At 37.1% G+C, this 15802-nt stretch overlaps 1 pseudogene; it reads right to left on the minus strand.

Moving 5' to 3' along the window:
* The window catches only part of LOC135225749 (alkylglycerol monooxygenase-like), a 34790-nt pseudogene that overhangs the window by 5337 nt on the left and 13651 nt on the right, over positions 1-15802 (minus strand).

Below are 15802 nucleotides of genomic sequence, written 5' to 3' on the forward strand. Positions count from 1 at the left end.
GACTAATTTGAAGACGAAAGAGAATGTAGAATTTACCGTGATGTACCCTATGATGTGAGGGTGTATTGAAGATATATTCAAGAGGGCCTAAATTATCGATGATCTCGGTATGGACCCAGAACTGAAAGAGCAAATTGAGAGCCGCGTGAACTCCGACAGACGAAAGAGGAAACCCTATGAGGGCCAAAGGTTGGTAAAATCCAATGTAGGCTGCTCGCTGGAACATGGAAATACGCAATGCGGTTGAGTAGTTGTAGTCTTCTTGGGAATGGTGTACTTGATGAGCTGCCCACAAAATGTTCACTTCTGTAAGGCAAAGGTAATTTCTAAGTTCCCAAACCTGTGCCGTAAAACAGCTATATTAATATGACAATGTTTCATAGCATATGAAATTTATTTAAGGGCTTCTTGTTAAGATGTTAGTACATTTTCTGTAGACCAGGCCAATCAAACTAGCTTAAAACATCGTAGGCCTATGCACAAAGGGTTGACATTGTAGGACAAAATTTATTTTCATCTCGTTAACAAAACACAAGTTCTACCCAAAAGTGACTTTCACGCATCAGCAGAAGTAAGCAAGGGGTAAGAAGTTCAAGAAAACCTGCTTACCATGATTTGCTCTGTGAATCCAGTAGTAACAGAAGTCGACGAAGACAAAAGCACCAAACCAGGTGTAAAGAGAATTCCAAGGCAATTCAAAGATTCTGTACTGATAGAGCCACTCATAACCAATCAGCATGAATATGCTCGAGAAGTACCTGCAATATTAAACAAACTGGAATAAAGAACTCTTATAAAATTACCAGTATGTGTTCGTGTTACAGTAGTTTTCTTTCATGTAGGGTCTCCGTTTTCTTTATTTCTCATCTAACCCTGAAGTAATTGCACCGCAATGTATTCCGAATGATTCTCATAATTATACAAGAGCATAATTTCCCTTGGAAGGTTAAAAATTTTTTGTGACATGTATTAACGCCCCCACCCCCCTGTTAAAAGATAGTATCATTTACAAGAAAAATAAAACATGATAAACAACAATCCTAAATAATTTTAGCCACTTTAGTGTTGTCTCGACGAAGCGCTTTCTTAATAATTATGCCATTACACCCATCTGTTCCAAAAGTGCACTTCCAACAGCATAATACAAACTTTATTGATTGCAGTACTTGGCACCGACATGCATACATTACTTTTCTAAATTATTAGCAGCCTGGCAGTCAATTCTTTACTTATTGTTTTTTTTTTTTTTTTTTTTTTTTACGCCATATTCGTGTTTCATCGGCACCTTAGGATGGTTTAAACAAATTTATGAAAAAAGGATTTGGGGCATTTGTGAGAAAACTAACAAGAAATATATACTTATGTATATGTATGCGTGTTAATGCAAAAGTTAACAACACGAAGGTACACTGGAAAGGCACCCTCATCATATACACGACAGAGATGAGTTTACTATTATGGTTCATATGATAGATGCATAACAGGATGGGAGACTGTGAGTCATTTATAGAGCATTATTACCGTGAGATCGAGTAAATTTGATGCCTTGCGTTTTCCAAGGAGAGTAGGAAAAAAGCTAATTATGGCACAAACCATGATAGGCAAGAGAGAAAATTGAATTTTGTGTATTAAATTAGCGTCCAAAAATTACCAATTATGAATTACAATTGTGGTACACTCCACATTTGACACTGTCAATTGTACTAAAGATTTACTATTATTCAGGACGCTGTAAAACCATGTTTGTTAAAAAATAACAGAGAGAATGTGTGCAAGGATTGAACTTACACTGTTGACTCGTGGATCAGTCCGACGAGACCTGACGTAATGGTGTCATTTAGTCTGTTTTCTTTCCCCATCAACCATCGGATGAACATCTCTGTGAAAATCAGGACTGCGAAGATTGGTATGCTCTGGTGATAGAAAAAAAATAATTAAAATAAAATAAAGCGTAGTATCTTCTAGAGCTAGATGTTAGGTTTCTAAAAGCAAAATTAGTATATCTACACACACACACACATATATATATGTGTGTGTGTTGGGGCGTGACAAACGTTTATGTAAAAATGCGAGTGTGGAAACGACGTCACAGGTAGTAGCCTACTAGGACTTTAAGCAACGACGGATTGCCCCTTTTCATCACAGGACAACCTCTATTTCCAATACTACCAACCAAGGTCCAGAGGAAAGGTAGTATCCTCTGTCTGGACCTCCCCACCGACATATATAGTTTCTACACGGCTAGTCACTTACCAACTCCGAATTCACCAGTGGTCAGAATTTAAAATTGTAAATCAAAATATATGATTTTGTCGTGTGAATATGGGCCTTTTAACCGTATTAAAAATGTCTTAGGACAAAACGTATGTTTATACTATTTTGGTTTGTAATTTGCGGTCAGCATATCACGAACAATTTGCCAGAATTAGATAGAACGACTTTTCATTTAAAACCAAGGCTTACCACATAGGCTATGCTATGTTAAACAGCCCCAAGAACTTGAAGCAAACTTATAAATGAATGTTTAAAAATCCGGTCATTTATCAAATAACTGCAACAAAGAAAGGTGTAAATAGAATAAGGAAAAATAATACTGCTGTTCTGGGAGCTGAAATGCGTTTCTGCTATTTCATTGGAAATACAAATTTTGTTGACATTGGCAATAATAAAAGTGAGAACTGCTAGTAAACTGAACACGAGCCTTAATGAACTTTCATTGCCCAAGTGAAAGGGTTGAAACTACAAATGTTATCAGACCCGTGAATCAGCAATCTCAAAATCTGTGACCGTATAAAGAGCCTATTACGATAGAACTCAGGTGGTTTATTGCGTGTTGACTTTCTTCTAAGTCCATTGATTTCCTGGAAACACTCAGCCTTCTTAGGACAGAAAACTCGATGATATACATTCCAGATTTATAATTAAGTACGACTCGAGTGCCAATCGAAAACATAGTAATGCACATATGCTTGCTAGATTCGATTGTTTGGAAATGCCTGTAAAGCAATATAACTACAGATGTTCCTATTCGTAAAGGGTATCTCGTCTTATGTGCTTATAATTTCTCCCAGTGACTTGCAACAGAAACAAGAAATTGATAAGTCTTCTGAAATGAGACATGCTTGAAAGAAGGACCGAGAAATGGCTGTCGATTTTCAATACAGTATTATTTACTGAAGGAGACGTTAATGCCAGAAAAAAATGTGACAGTTTTTTTAAAAGTTATCCTAGTCAGCACTACATGATAAAGAGTTTGTAACTGACGTGGGAAAGAACAATATTCTTAATGAAGGTTGGCACAACTGCATGTACCGTAGGATGAGTTTCCTTGGATACAGTCTGATGCGTTAATAATTATTTAATCATTACTGAAGTAACTCACTCAGTGAAATGTAACATTTCAAGTCAGTAAAAGCGTCGCGGATAAGAAATAGCATACAGGAAAACTTTAGAGGGATGACGAAAATCATGCAAAGTTTAATCGACATGGATAAAAAATAGAAAAAAAACGTAATTTTTAAAAGGATCCACATAATAGATAATTTACTGTACAGATTAAGTACAAGGAAATTTACGTTAAAAGGAAAATATATTCTTAGTCATATTTAGTTTCATGTAAACATATAGTTACCAAACAATACCTTCATTGCTAAAATAACTCAAGAAATGTATTCCTCTACCAATCTCCCTCGATTAGTTGGCAATCAAAGCTATATAAAGAAACAATTACGATGGCAACAGCAGGCCCACCTCATGAATATCTTTGTACTGATAGCCTTCCACTCACTTCATTGTCTTATAAGGAATTAATACCCTTGACTTATTACAATGCATTACTTGAATTAAAAAGGACGTCCCCAATGGTTTCACTTTACTGTTAGGAAGTTTGTTTGTTTGTATGGTGCTTTTACGTTGCATGGAACCAGTGGTTATTCAGCAACGGGACCAACGGCTTTACGTGACTTCCGAACCACGCCGAGAGTGAACTTTTATCACCAGAAATACACATCTCTCACTCCTCAATGGAATGGCAGAGAATCGAACCCGCGACCACCGAGGTGGGACGCTAATACCATACCAACCACGCCGCTGAGGCGCTACTGTTAGGAAGTGACACCCCTTGCATAATTTCGTTGATAAGGAAAGTATAGTCACAGGACCGTGAGTATAGTCTTCTTCGAATCTCAGTAGGGCGGAATGTAGGCCGATTGAAAAGTCTAGCATAGCTAATTGTAGTATGCAAGATATCCCCACTCGAGTCTCGGTTTATCTCATGGAAACACTTCGTACCAGCTTTAGTTATGACTAATTGTTACGTGTGTCAAAGTATGGAGTACTCGAAAACGACGTTAATATTGATTAATTTTTTGTAAATGGCTCCCTCATATAATTCTTTGAAAAGTAATGAGAATGAGAGGTTTCGCGATCAGACGATATCATGTACGCAGTGTAACTGGTATTTTGTTAATTACAAGTGATTTGTTTACATAAAAAGAACACCTTAAGCTGGGTTCTTTTAATTAATGAAAATGTTACATGGAAATATCACTCCTTCATCTTTTTATAGATTATTCAGGAAAGCTACACATGACATTAACAGAGACTGGCATTGAAATCGGTGTATGACCCTTCAAATGGAGGCCAATACCTGGTTTATGTAGTCTATGTTTCTTATTTAATGAGAAATTTGTCACACTTTAAGGACACAAGAAAATAACGATCCTTTATATATCGGCTGGGAATTTTTCAGCAATGAAGGTCGTGGTCAGAGAGAGTTGAAAGGTTTGCCACTACCTTTTTTTCTCCTCTCTTTACAAGATTTGGCTTCGTCAGACTCGTTTAAAAAATCTCGCTGGTACTTAGAGACGGGGTTTAGATATACCACAAGAATTTAGTATCAATACGGCAGACAAATAACAGCCCAAGAGTTGGATAATAGTCATTGCCTTGTTTTGAAACTGATCATTTGTGTGGTATACTTTTTTATGAACAAAAGCAAATATGAGAATATACAAATTATATATATATATATATATATATATATATATATATATATATATATATATATATATATATAAATGTCCGTGTGAAAATTGATCTGTTCCGTGTGAAAATTGTCACAGATCTAGCTTAGTTTTAAAGGTATCAAAGACTCCACTTGAAATTCATTCTAAATTCTGTAAGTGAGACCATGACAGTTACCCTACACGGGAAATAATAGCACCAAGAACTGAGAAAGTACAAGTTAAAACCAAATACACTGCAGCCGGAAAAAGTTAGTATTTTGTACCCAAACTTTCGATAGGCTGCCATTAAGGATACTAATACATGTGGACAGTTCTTAAGTCTAAATATTTTTAATGGCAGTGAAGTCCTAGGTACTGCAACCGTCTAGATATTTCTCCCCTACAACTACACTTGAAAAATGGAAAACTAGAATCTTCGACTGCAAGAGCCTCCTACTCCTGGCGAGTATGTATGGTATGCATACATTCAGAGATCCCCAACTGGAAATTGTAACAGAAAAACTCCGCGAAGCCTCTTGCTTTCCCCATCCCGTAACCGGAAGTCTCCTTTTCATAAAAATAATTGCGCAATAAAACCATTTTCGTATTGCAATCTCTTAACAGCTTATTCGCGCAATCATGATACATAATGGTGCTATTTATTCTTCGGCTAAGGCCTTTGGAGTAGATGTCCTGTAGATTGCTGTAGTCCATGCAAATTATTTTCCAGGCGATCCATAAAGCGTAATAGATGTATGTTATCATATCTTTATCATTGACAACAAGAAAAGCACCCATAATTTTGCCTTCTTTCATTGAAGACACGATCGTGTTACTTCCACAAAAACAATTATCCTTAAAGCAAAAAATCTAAATGAGTATTTTTAACGCAAAAATCAACCAAAATCTTTTTTTAAATCCAGTTTCTTTTTCTTTGTGAAACTCGGAGGATCGTGACAATATTTCGTCAGTCAGCCTTCGTTCCAAACCAGAAGAAAGAATGCACAAAAAAAACAAATCTGGGGAAAAAATTTTGTTTTTTATTGTGCCCGTGACTCCTTGGAAAATTCAAAACGAACAAAAAGCTAACGAATGGCCCAGAGTGATCTAATAGCTTGAATTGCCAGGCAGAAAAACGTCCAGAACTAATCGAGCGCTGCGTGGGTTTTTGCTCGTTGTGACCAAGAACAAAAAATGTTAAAGAAAGCCGCCAACATCCCAAAAGAAATTGAATTCCTACAATAAAAAGAAAAAAAAAAAAACTAGGGAACGCAACACGTACCCACTCAATTTTTTTCTGAACAGGACGGTTAGCGAATACAGAATATTTCCTAAGACTCCGTCGTAGACATTGTGTGCTTAGCAGAGTTCTTTGTTAAGTAATTTTTGCTAAATGGTAATTAAAAGTCACATTCTTGCAAAAATTTTGACACATGAAAAGAAACGCCTGACAATTATTTCCATTTTTGTGGACTTTTTTCCAACAACAGTATTGACTTTATCTCGTCCATCAGTTCCAATGCCAAGAGCAGAAGTGAAATTTTTTTATATTTTTTATTCGAATGAATTAATTTCTTATTTACTTCATGTATCTGCATTGCTGTAAAACAAAATTCACTTTAGCTCATACTACGCGAAGAAACTAAACTTCATACACCAAGGTATTACTTAACATAAGACGCGCAATTGAAAATGTACAGCGATCCGAAAGAGCAATGGAAATATAGTATGATACTAGGGAACGTTTTGTAACAATTTTCCACAAGTTTGAGCTTCCTGGTAGACAATATGGATTTGGATAACGGCAGCTGTAATGAGGTGGTTAATAGTAGCCGTGCAATTCATTATTCGTTATTTCGTTCTACCAAGTCTCATGATTGAAAGTTTCTCCTTCTGATATCAGCAAGATAAGGATCTCTCTCCAAAATGCTGCACTGATGCGTGATCCACTTCCTTCCTGCAGTATCAAGTCAGGTCTAGAAAATCCGTTCGAAGGTTTCTGAGGAATCGTTCTAACCCACAGAAGACAAACAGTCTGACAATTTAGAATGCCAGAACCAAAAAATCTGAAATAAATACGAATTCAGTGAAATCAAGTAAGTAATACATAATTATTATAACGGATTACTTATCCCTAGTTAGTGGCCAGAATCCATGCTGATCAATACGGACAGAGAAAATGAAAAAAATGTGTATTCGGGAAAATATCAGTCGCCATGTGAACCCACTGCTGATTGAAAGGTAAAGGTTACTCATCCCACTAGACACTTAAAATGGATCGCCCTTGCAAATGCATCCATCAGATACCCCTCATTGTTTACAAGTTTGAAATATATACACCATCCATTTGCGGCATCATTTCATCACCCCTCAAACAAACAACGCTGAATTCTTTTTGAAACGCTTTAATGAGGAAGTCGACTGAACAGGCGGTTTCACATCAAATGCCAACAAATTTTCACACTTCAAATGCAGTGGTCCTAATGAGGGGCGTATTGTCCACATGATTATGTACAAACCGATTTTCAAAAGAAAAAAAAAACATGAATCATGAATGAATATATATTATTCAGAAACGTCAAGGTAGTCAAGAATTGAACCATGCTGAATTCTAGGCTGATTTGCCATCCGTACAATATCAGAGGCTCATCTGCTCAGTTTTGCATTTCTAGTAGTATATATACGCAGGCACGTAAGTAAGTTGAGAGGCTTTGATTCATGAAGACAATAAGCATGAAAAAGTGGGAAATTTTTAATCTTCTTTGGAAAAAATATATATTGCAATAATTTTGCTGCCCCTCTTTATTTGGCAAGCATATCCTTATCCAAAGTTCCTGGTTATCGAGCTGAGTTATCAACTCGAGTTTTATAATGGAGAAATTGTAATTCTCTCTCCAGAGCTGATGGTTTTATGCCAAGTCATTTTTTCCTGGTACCAGGGCAAGTAGGGCATTTTCGTTTCAGTGGGGGCCGCTTGATAAGACTAGGCACAAAACATGCATCAAGAGGTTTTATTATTTATTTTTTTACATGAATCTATTTGGTCACCAGAACTATGGCAATAACCGTATTCTGTTATGGAGCCGATACAGATAACGATTCCTTGAACTTGCAAAAACATCTAAAATAATAAAGGGTAATAATTTTTTCTTGCCCATAATATTCTGCTCCAGGCATTTAAAGGTCAAACATGCACGAAAAAAAATGCCCAAGGTAACTCCCGTGTTAAATTCTCATGATTTGTAATCTGCAAATGCACTCTTATGTAGTACGTAAGGGAGATTCATTTTTTTTTTTTATAGGAAAGATCCAATTTGACTGACTCCCTCTTCAGGCTGGAAATAAACGTTTTCACGTTTTCACTTCCTTTATTAGGAACTTGCACAAAGACAGGTAAACTCTCACAATGGTCTGAAAACCCAAGTAATCCGTAGAGTTAGTATAAATTAGAAAAAAGTCTCTGCTAAATTTCGTACAATACTCCATTAGTTTGTTTGATTGCGCTTTAGAAAAAACCAAAGGTTAGTGTCATTGTTTGGCACTTGGCAAGCCTTTGATAAGTTCATAGCTCATCAAAGCCACAGACGCAGTAGTAGCTTTTTAAACCGGAAATTTTCGTTAACATTCATCAGCTCGTTAGGCCTTCTATGGTGCTCGATGTTTTAATTATTTAGGAACTCCATAGTGACAAACACATTCGACAACATTTATAGCCAAGGTAGCATGGACCAGAAATGACGTAAGGTCCAAACTCATTTTTGGCTAATTAAGGAAGATTTTGAATCTCCTTTGCAAGCGAAGAAATTTTCTTTCCTTTTCGTATGGAGGAATCATTTAACATTAAGTGGTTGCCAATATCATAGGTAAAACTTCTCACCATTATAGATATTTCTTGACAACGCCTGATATTAGCACCCTGGTTATGCTGTACGCTACAGGTAGATTGTTTGGTAATAGTGGTATTAATAAATTATTATTTTTGTATGTCAGTCGTCCTATTAGACTAGCTGGTATTTATAATTTAGTTTGGGGTTCGGATTGCATCCTGCCTCCTTAGGAGTCCATCACTTTTCTCACTGTGTGCCGCATGGATCCTGGAGCTACTTCGGCATCTAGTTTTTCCGCGTTCCTTTTCAAGGATCTTGCAGTCGTGCCTAGTGTTCCTATGATTGTGGGTACAATTTCCACTGGCATATCCCATATCATTCTTATTTCTATTTTCAGGTATTGATACTTATCAATTTTTATTCTTTCTCGTCTACTCTGGTGTCCCATGATACTGCGGCGTCTATGAGTGACACTTTCTTCTTGATTTTGGCACGTATCACCATAGTCCTAGAGGAACTATGCTTGATCGTTTTCTGTCACTCTTACAAGTTGGTGTTCGTTGCTCTTATTACTGCAAGCTAGCTGGTGTTTTTGGCACTGGTTCAAGTGGAGGGGTTTTGCTACTGAATTATGCCTCATTTTGTTCTAGTGCTGTGCAAGCGCCGGACATTTCGCTTGCTATGTAGTTTATGATCTCGTCTTTCATATTGCACTTCCTGCATATGGGTGTGATGTTGTTGTGATCTGTTGTTCTTTGGACATATCTGGTTCCTAGGGCCTGATCTTGTGCCGTTGTTAACATTCCTTCAGTTTCTTGAGTTCTCCCCTCTGTAGGTATTATTATTATCATTGAAATAGTATTTAAAATCAGACTTAATCGTCTGATTATACTAAGGGTTTCTTTTCTTACTTTGTTCTTCTTTTTTGGCTTTTAAAATCAGTTTTAATGTGCATTCACAAAGTTTATAATATTTGCCACACACACTCATATATGTGTGTGTGTGTACGCGCCCGCGCTTTTGTCCCTTTCCACCGTCATCATGACCTATTGTTTTTAGCAATTCTCCTTAATCACTGATGGTCTATATGATTTGAAATTCCATGACATGAAAAGGATATACATTTCACGAATATCCACTCTCCGCTAAAGGTTCAGAATTATTGAGGCAGCCTTGAACCCGGATGTGTTTTATCTTTTGCGAAAACTTTATGACTCTAGACCCAGGAGGGACAGTGGATAATTACATCAACGCGTTAACAACTGACTTATAATGACTATCCGTAAATGACTGCCCGTTAGAGCACCTCTCTCATTATCAGCTATTAAAGTTTTTGTCCCTTCTCGTTTTCCATCGTCCTCACTCTCCGAATGTCTTGGAGCAAAGATTCATATCATTATGGAATGCACTTTCGTCATGGCTCAAGGGCTTTTTAGTCCGTATGTTTTTGCCATTCATATCATCATCATTATCATCCCCAAGAGGATGAGTCAGATACACGGCTGACTGGTGCGGTAGTTTACGTTTGGGCAGTGGTTGTACTCTCTCTCTCTCTCTCTCTCTCTCTCTCTCTCTCTCTCTCTCTCTCTCTCTCTCCTGACTGAGTCAAGCATACTTCGAAACTATAAAATGCGTCCGGGTTCACGAGATCCTTTATTCAAACCTGCGTGAAGGTCTGGACATCCGTGAAGTATATATTCTTCTCATGCTTGCAATTCAGTAAAAAAAAAAAAAAAAAAAAAAAAAAAAAAAAAAGTGACGACTGACACCGTCTTTTCATTAGATACAACATGAAAGATATACATAAATTATACTTCATGCTAAGCTTTTTTCCTTTTAGCGCAAAAAAAGTACTATCGCGTTAGCAGTCAAATTAAGCACAGTTAGATAACATAAAGGTGTTGAAGAGTTTTAACTTCAAACAGCCTGTGAATCAACACCTTACCTTAGTGCTCCTTAATTTCATATATCTCTTATTCTATTAAGCAGGCTGATCATCGCTTTATTTTCGTTGTTTTGGATTATGCTACTTTCTCCTTCACCCACGCATATATTTTCATTATATTCAAGCACTGAAAAAGGCATGAACCACTGGAGTCAAAAAGGGGAATATGACACGCTCACAAGGAGCCACTCTAGAACGCAAGACAAATAAGTCATTCCCCTTTAAGGGGGTCTCCAGAATAAGGGACCCTTCCGCTTACGAGACTTCTAACTCGATGTTGTACATTATATCCAGCACCTACTAATAGGGTTCTCCTGAGAATACCAATCCGTTACGCTAGTAGCGCTCCACATTCAGCCATAGGTGTGTGTATGTTGTGTGTGTGTGTGTATCTGGAGGCCGGGTGTATCTGAAGACCATTAAATCAGGTGCGCAAACGCCTACGGTATTACCCCTCAAGCTCCATCTTTAGGTAAGAAGGGTGGAAATTTTTGTTTTGAGGTAGTGTCATTATTATCGTTGTGGTAGCAGTAGTAGTAATAGTAGAGAGAGAGACAGACAGAGTAAAATTTCATGTCATTCGGCACCCCTAGATCTCAAATTCCCTGCACCTGAACTTCCCGAGCTGCTTCTCCAGTCCCTCTGTTGCCCCTCCCATCAATCGAAATCCCTCTCAGTTTCTCTTTTTCTCCCTTCTTTTGCGTAAACTCTCTCTCTCTCTCTCTCTCTCTCTCTCTCCTCTCTCTCTCTCTCTCTCTCTCTCTCTCTCTCTCTCTCTCTCTCTCTCTCTCTCTCTACTAATACTGCTACTACCACAACAATCATATAAAGTTAATAATGTCAAGAATACCGCCCACTTTTCCCCGACGAGTATCTGCGACAGATGTATAAAGCAGACATTTTAGTTGGAAGTTGTCTAGGGCTCTTAAGATTAGATGGCCAAAAGCGGATTTGGGCAAGGCCTGGGGTCATTAACACCGCGTTTTCTATCGAAGATCATGAAGTCCGTTACGCAGACGTCTTCTCCTGCTGATGTGTTATGTTTGTTGTCTGTAGTGGTAGCAACAGTAGTAGAGTAAAGAGAGTGAGTTCACATAAAGTACAGAGAAATTGAGGGGATAGTGATCAAAATAGGGGTGGAAGGAGGAAGGGATCTCCATAGATTTGCGATTTGGGGTCGTCGTTAGATTAAGCATCCTTGTGCTGGCACGGGCTCTTGCTTCTCAGCAGCCCGTAAAAATTTGAGATGATTTTAACATGTCCTTGTGTGTACATAAACTTCACAATTATCATGGTAAGGAGAGAGATAGGTATGTAATTGTTGGATAGAAGTGGAAGGTAACGATAGTAAAAGGTTTATCCTCGTAAATGACCATAACCTGGTAATCGTTGGATAACTGCAGTCTGGGGCATTGATTGGTTTGACTAAATAACGTGAACTGGGGTTCATTTGGGAGGGTTTATGAGAGGTCAGCCTAGCTGGATCACCTACTAAGTCCTCCTTGCAGTGGCATTCTATTAACAGATATTACTTGTGGACTGATTACGATCTGCAGTACCTTCGTTTTTGTAGGGTCAAGTGCCACTGGAAAGCTAAGGCGACTCCAATATTTGGTGATGAGACCCGGATATCTCGGATGGACGAAAGCCTCTTGAATTTTCCAAACTCCTCCTCACAACCTTTGTTCCAACAATATCTGAGATATCAAGCCTCCTGGCTTTCAAAAGTTAGCTGTTCTACAACCTGTACATGATATGCATGATACTTGGTGAGCAGTGAAATCAGCCTGTTTCTCACTTAACCAATCGTTGAGTGATCTCTCGATGGCCTTTACTTAGTGAAATAAATACCTACACACGCATTATTTAATTATACCCCAAAGTGCTTACATACACACAGATAGGTGTGTGTGTTTTGATTAGGAACTATACTTTAGTCGGTTTTTCTGGTTATTTATTTTACTGGAGTTAGTAACCCTCTCTATCATACATTTAAATAGTAAATGAAATTAAATGAAATCTTGTGCCTTTAGAGTAGATTACATTTATTCTCATAAACTTCCCTTGAAATTCATGAGAATAATCAAATATAATAAGAACTTTCCTCATCATAAAACTGATCACTAAATATTGAATGGAAGTTATCTAGTAAGAGAAAAAAAGTTTGTACAGCAATGTCCTTGAAATTAACTTGGATACGCCACATGAGATATTTTCCAGAGCAAATAAAAAATTAGTCGACAGAAAACAAAAACCGCAACACCGCCTTCTTATTTCAGGGGTTGGTAGCACTAAAAAACAAAACTTATTACCAAATTCTCGTTTTAAAGATTATAACTCTGGCAACAGAGCCACCAAAGCACGACTTGCCTCGTCATAGGTAAAAAGAAACCACCACAAATTTATCCGGTAACTGTTGAAGTTGAACTTAACCTTGAAATGTACTCATTGAATGAAAAACAGCGCTGTGAATTTTCAGAAATATAGCTTAAAAAACAGAAATAAGAGCAATGCATCCAAAGAAATTATAGTTTTCTCTGAGACAAAGGAACGAAAGGATCCACAGGATATTTTGTGCAATTTCATACCAGCGAACGATATTGCAGCCCAGGGTTTGACTTAAACCTTCTGGAACGTTTCGTGTCATAAGTTCCCAAGAGTTGTATGACAAGAAGACTTTTTGCTCCTCAGGGCCTGGGTGTGGGGCAGTGACGAAGAAGTAATTATCACTTGCTTAATATCAACAATCGGAACATTTTATAAGCCCAGGCTTATAAAATTACCTCATTTGAAAAAACTCATTTTTTACGGTCGCAATAAAATTAAAATTGTTCAAATGTTTAATAGTTTGCATTTGGTGAAGGCGGTTTGGCAAGAAAGTAACTGAAAATTCGTGGAACGTCGGGGTATACAGTTTTTCTATAGTGTAAAATTTCCACATTTCATCAACGACCTCCCTTATGTAGAAAACTGTACATTTTGGTCCATTGCCACATTTCTTTGCTGACCACCTCTATCCCGCAGATAGGGCAAATTTGCCATTCCAAAACAATTATCATCTCGAATGCAAATGCTAACTTCGTCTGTAAACGGACAAGAAATACGGATAAAATAGTTGATTGCCATAATAGATAAAAATGTAAACTAACAAAAAATGAATAGTAGCAAAGACAAAATCGTTTCGAGGAGATATAAAACATACTGAAAAAAAAAGCTTACAAAGAATGACAAAGCCTTCTCCACGATGTCGAAGTATTTCCTCTGGAAATCTACACCACTCAAACAAAAAAGGCACAAAAGAACTGCGACATAAGGTGGGACAAAAGTAAGGAAAAAAGCGTGCTGACGAAAAAAAAAAAAAAAAAAAACAAAATCCCTTCCTTTGAAGGAAGGACAGGAGAAATGAGTTTTGAAAAAGCATGAAAAAGAGAGAGAAAAGATAAAAACTGAGGGAGGATTTTCCTTTGACAACTCGCCAGCAAGCAGTTTTTTTCTTTTCGTACTGAATGTGTTACACCACTTGATATTGTGTTGAAAAATAACAAAGCATATTTTGACTTGGATACTCTTCACAAAAAACAAGAAAATTTAGAATTAAGAGTTGCGATTTCCAGTTGTGTGAAGGTTACAAACAAGCCCCAATTCAAGTAAATGTACAGTGATTATATATCTACAAACCAAATTCATATGAATTCTGATTTTTATAGAATATGTAAATACCAGTCACATTTGCACAAATGTTTCCTTATGACAATTTTGACAGAGTGATGTGGTTCTCATTCAGAACGTCCAAAAATACGTTTTTGGTATATAACTTGAAAGATTGAGAAAATTTAAATATTTGATTATCATAATGTTCAAAAACGTTTTTGATGACATTCATACGGGATGTAAACTCAGGATTTTGTGTTCATGAAAGCCAAAATGTGTTCGAATATCATGATATTTTTAAAGCCTTCAATACGCATGTGCAGTTGCATTTTTTTCCGTTAACCTGTAAATCTTAGTGTTTATGTATATATTATCTATATATATTATATATTATATAATATATATATATTATATATTATATATATTATATATATATAGATTATAGTTTATGTAGATAATATAGCTACAGGAAGGATGACTATAAATAGTGTGAGAGGCGACTGGGAAGGAAGGCCCTAATATTCAGAAAGTGAGAGAATGCTTGCCACGTTTGCGTGAGTGATGCATAGCGTGTATTGGGTCGGGGTTGGGTAACACGCAGGTAATGATGCTTTTTTGCAGGCATAATCTATGTGTTGACTGAAGCTGTTGAATTTGTTCTCAAAATGAGCTGATTTGTTATGTAGCAGTTCGGGGTTAAATGTGGCAGTGACTGCTGTCTTGTTTTTCTATCGAGTCGCCTCTATTAATGGAATCGAGTAACTACTGAAACTATATATTCATAAGCTATTGAAAGTTCAAGCTTTTTCATATTTAATGATAAAGAGTTAAATTCTGTAAACACAGTTTGCCTGAAAGTCTCCCCAGACGTCTCCTTGAATCGCTGAATTAATACGTATTTGTTCATTAACGGTCAATATAAAATGAGAGAATCGTCACTCTTATCCCACTGAATAAGGACCTTTAGTAGTTTTATTATCGATCTTTCATGAATGAGCAATTTTCACTTTTAATTTGTCAGTTTCAAATTTCAGGTGTCTTATACAGGAGTAACAGTGATCATTCAAGAATTTGCTTTCTAATTATGTTTTCTGTATCCTTAATTTATACCGATGAGATCCCCTTTTCACTTTTAACACCACGCCTTGTAACAGAGCACGTCAACAACACACTTGCGGTTTTCCAGTTACCAATAGTACTGGTGACCGTCATCTCCTCAAGTGATTTATGCATTGGCAGTTTTGGAAGATCCTACACCCTGTTTCCCATTAGTGATCCTGAACATTTTTTAATCAGTTCGTGATTCGAGAGAGATGCTGTCACGCGGTGATCTTCTGAAACGTGGCAGATTTTCTAACAATTTGACAAAGTTC

This window comes from Macrobrachium nipponense, chromosome 13, assembly GCF_015104395.2.
Source record: "Macrobrachium nipponense isolate FS-2020 chromosome 13, ASM1510439v2, whole genome shotgun sequence".
NCBI classification, from domain to species: domain Eukaryota; kingdom Metazoa; phylum Arthropoda; class Malacostraca; order Decapoda; family Palaemonidae; genus Macrobrachium; species Macrobrachium nipponense.